Raw genomic sequence first — 4405 nt, 5'->3', positions numbered from 1 at the left:
GTAGTCATTTTTCATTAACCGCCGCCTGATGGTCGGCCAAGAGATTGTGGGTCAAGTGGACAAATGACTTGGTCTTTCTTTATTTCGGCTGTAAAGATTTTGGAGACAAATAGTTAATCATGTTCTTTAGCCCCTCAGTTCTCAGTGGGGGCCGAGGAACCTCGAGGGTCCTTGATTTGTAGCCATGGGGTGCAGTTTAATTTCTGAGCTAGTAAAAACTTGGAGACGAGCCATGGTGTTACTCTCAGTGGTTGCCTTGGTGTCAGTAAGCAGTTCCTGTAGTATCGCAGGTTGTTCTTATGGGGTTGGTAGGTGGTTGCTAGGGTGTTTCTAAGTGGTTACTTCTACACAAACCTGTAGAGAAGCACACCATTCCTGAGCAGACTGACCTCCAAAACTGCAGGGAGACCCTACAAAACCTGCATCCCGTCTGTGTCATCTTAATACTAGCATACTAGCAAGTAACACCCCTAGCAACCACCTGGGATACCATAGCAACCCAATAGCAAGAGATTTGTACATCCCTCTTGTGTCATCTCAATGGTGGCACATTAGCTAGTGACAGCTAGCACCATGCCAGAAACTGCCAGGGATTACACACCATCCATCTGCTGTCACACTAGCAACACCCTCACATCCATTTGGAATGCCGAAGCAAATGTCTAGCAACCACCTAGCAGCCGCCTAGGATACCATAGCAACCATCTAGCAATCTAGCAAGACATTTGTCTACACTTCCTGAGTCACCTTGGTGTAAGCGTACTAGATAGCAACACCCTCACATCCATCTGGAATACAGAAGCAACTGCCTAGCGACACACTTGCACCACCTGGGTAACCATAGCAAGCACCTAGCAACTCCATGGCAAAGGGATTTGTGCACCTCACATGATCTTGATGCTAACACACTTAAAGTATTTGGGATACTGAAGCATTCGCATAGCAACACCTGACCAACCACCTCCCAGGCAACATGCTCGTGTGGGGCTCACATGGATGGAACATGAGCTAGGCGGGTTCCAGGTGGTCATGGGCTCTGAGTGGGATTGTATGTGTTCTTACTGAGACCCAGTTAGGCTTCCCAGATGAGTCCCTTAATCTCACATGGGTCCCATCTAGGCCCTGTATGCAGTGTACAACCCAGAGGGGGCCCCTGTGTAACTCCTCCTGGTCCCATCACTGAGCCTGGTGGGCATCTATATGTGAGGCCAATGTGGAACTCAAGGACCTTCAGGTTCTCTGTTGGGCTACCCATACAAGCCCCACATGGTATTCCCTAGCAACCCCATAGCAACTACCTGGTATAGGAACATCACAACAATCACTGCTTTTGCTTCCTTTTGGCTCATGTGAAGGCTTTGCAGACCCCCTGATTATACATTAAGGACTCCTAGGGGACCCCACATTAAGAACCATGGTTCTAAGGGAGGAGGAGAGGCTTTGTAAGATAAATGTCATCTATGGGGCCTTTGAACTCATGTCTTCCCCGAAGCCGTGAGCTGGTGTGCCGGCTGCCGTGCCAGGGGAGTGTTTACATGTGTAGACAAAGCATTCATCACAGGTCCGTCTGCCCGTGTTCAACCTGCCCCGCATGTGTTTACGGTACAGAGGAGCAGCCTAGCTTTCCAAAAGTAAACGAGCAGTAGGTTTCCCACAGCGCTGGGCCTTTTAAAGACGGGAGTCGCAGAGCCGTGTTTACATGGACGAGAAGGGTGGCACATTCAGAATGGCAACTCCAAACCCAAATAGCAACCCGGGATCCGCGGCCGAACGGCGTGAGCGAGGAGTGATGGTGTGTGGATACAGCTGTCGCCAGACACACAAACACTGGGAGTGTTTGCCGAGTGGTGCGGGCGGTATTCGGGAGGCGCCATCTGGTCACGAGTGGCACCTCGCAGAAGAAAGATAGCTGATTTTTTAGCTCTTGTTTAGCGAACGTCTCGCTACATCATGGTGCGCTAGGTGCTAGGAGCTAAAGAATTTAGCACAGGTCTAAATAACCGAATGCCTTTATTATGGTCAGCGTTCAGCGTGTTAACTCCACAGCATCACTGCAGCTTCCCAAACTCATAGTGCGTACCACCACCCACTCAGATCAGTCCAGTTTATTCATAAAGCCCAGGTATTAAAGAGCCCGTATCCAGCTGAACCCCGTTAGACCCCTGCTGCTGTTTGTTTTTAATAGGAGTGTCTTGCAACCATGTGAGATACCAAAGAAACAACCTAGCATCATGCCAGACTCTGCCTAGAGTGTGTAGCTGAAAAACGCCTGTTTTGAGATCATTGTTTTTGTTTTACATACATTCACCTATTCAGCAGCTTAAAGGCTGTTAAACAGGAGAGAAGCGTAACCCTGCGTTCACACTAGCAGGCGACAAGTCGTGTACATCCCCCCTAAGTCGCGTCGCATGTAGGTGTGTTCGAGGCCCAGCTTTTCACAAGAAAATGTAATAGCCAAAACAAATACTAGATCTGTATCACTGCTGTTTTCATTGAATGTGTGTTTTCCCTGTAGAGGAGCACAGGTCCGTCAGATAAACTGGGAGAAGAAGAAGGAGACATGGTTCTGAGCCTCTCTTTCAGGCGTAGCTTCACACTATCAGAGATCAGGAGCGAAATGGCGATAGTTCAGAGAGCAGAAGCTGGGGGCCTCGGACCCCCTGTGTCTACGATTGGTCTGAAGAATTTGTTGGAGCCGAAACAGGCCTGCAAAGCCAAGACTGGACCAGCCAGCCCCTCCGTACTTGATGGCGATGGTCAAAAGCTGATCTGCACCAAGAGCCCTTCCAGCTTCAAGTACGGCTCGGCTCGACCTGCCATCCTTTAAGATCCACGGAAGACGAGCGTCCAGGCTTTTTACTGTCCTGCACCGAAGTAGTGGAACGAACTTCTCCTGGGTGTCCGAACAGCAGAGTCCAACACTCGCTGTCCTCAAACCCAGACTGAAGACCCTCCTCTACTAAGAGTACTCAGTGTGCAGGGTGTGGAGTGTGTGGAGTGTGTGGAGTGTGTGGAGGACTGGGTCTCCAGACTGACCTCTGGATTTAGTAGAGTCTAAGATTAGAGGATCTTCTGGAGTCTAGTCTGTATACACTAGATAAGGATGTTTTCTGAGTGCCAGTGAAGCTCTTCTGTAAGAACTCTGGAGAAGAACGTCTGATAAACGCTGTAAATGATTAGAATTGTTCATTTGCTTGACGTTGAGGAAATCTCGACTGGATCACAGCTACAAAACGTGAGCTGCTGTAGGAAATGACTGGACGCTCTGCTGTCTGCTGCCTGCCAGAGGGAACGCTGTGGGCCCTTTAAACAGAAACAGTTCAGTCCAACAGTTAAACCATATTAGTGTTTAAACGTTTAGACCAAACTGGTTAAAGTGCTGTGCTGATCCTGTAGATCCTCCAGATTCATTTCCTTAAGGAAGCAAAGCACCCACTGAAAGAGTCCTTTTACTCACAACGATAGTGGAACCTTTTTGGTTAGAACCTCTTTTTGGTTTCCCACCCATGCAAAGGACCCACTGGTTAACCAAGCAGGGAACCTCTGGTTCTTTGAGTTGTAGTGGTTCTATAGAGAACTCAAAGAACACTGGAACCCCAGTTCATTTCTAGTGTAGTCATCATGAGGGGCAGTGGTGCTCAGCGGTTAGAGCTCCGGGCTATTGGTGACAGGGTTGTGGGTTCGATACCCGGACTTCTCTGTGTAACATGCTCCTCATAATTAACACCACCAGGAGCCGAGCTGCTGATATGATGATATGATCAGGGATATGAGCCCTTTAAAGAAACTCAGCTGAAGTGGAATTGAAATAATAAGGTAATAAAAATAACCCAGCTGACAGTAGAACACGCAGGGTCTGCCCCGCTGCAACAAACTGAAGCCTGAATGAAAGGATGAAGGCTGGTTTTCGGAGAAGGCCGGTGACGTGACGAGGCAGTCAGTCCTGATGAAGGGCGTGAAGGTGCTCGTCTGGAAGGTGCTTCACGCCACATAGCTGCACATGAGGCCCTCGTAATTGACTCTCAATAGAAGAGCGCTGAGGCAGGCCTGACACCCGCGTCTGCAAGAGGAAGGAGTTGGCAGCTTTGCAGGGCGCCGGGTGTCCGGGCCATCACTCCACACACCTGTGAAGAGCGCCCCCCCCCTTTTTTTTCTCTCTCACTCTCTCTCTCACTCTCTCTCTCTCTCTCTCTCTCTCTCACTCTCTCTCTCTCTCTCACTCTCTCTCTCTCTCTCTCTCTCTCTCTCTCTCTCTCTCTCACTCTCTCTCACTCTCTCTCTCTCTCTCTCTCTCTCACTCTCTCTCTCTCTCTCTCTCTCTCACTCTCTATCTCTCTCTCTCTCTCTCTCTCTCTCTCTGTGAGAGAAGACTCGGGCAGAGATGAGCTAATCAATAGGGTTTGTT

The sequence above is a fragment of the Salminus brasiliensis genome, chromosome 24 (genome assembly GCF_030463535.1).
Source record: "Salminus brasiliensis chromosome 24, fSalBra1.hap2, whole genome shotgun sequence".
Taxonomy (NCBI): Eukaryota; Metazoa; Chordata; class Actinopteri; order Characiformes; family Bryconidae; genus Salminus; species Salminus brasiliensis.
Note: the sequence above shows the minus strand (reverse complement) of the source record.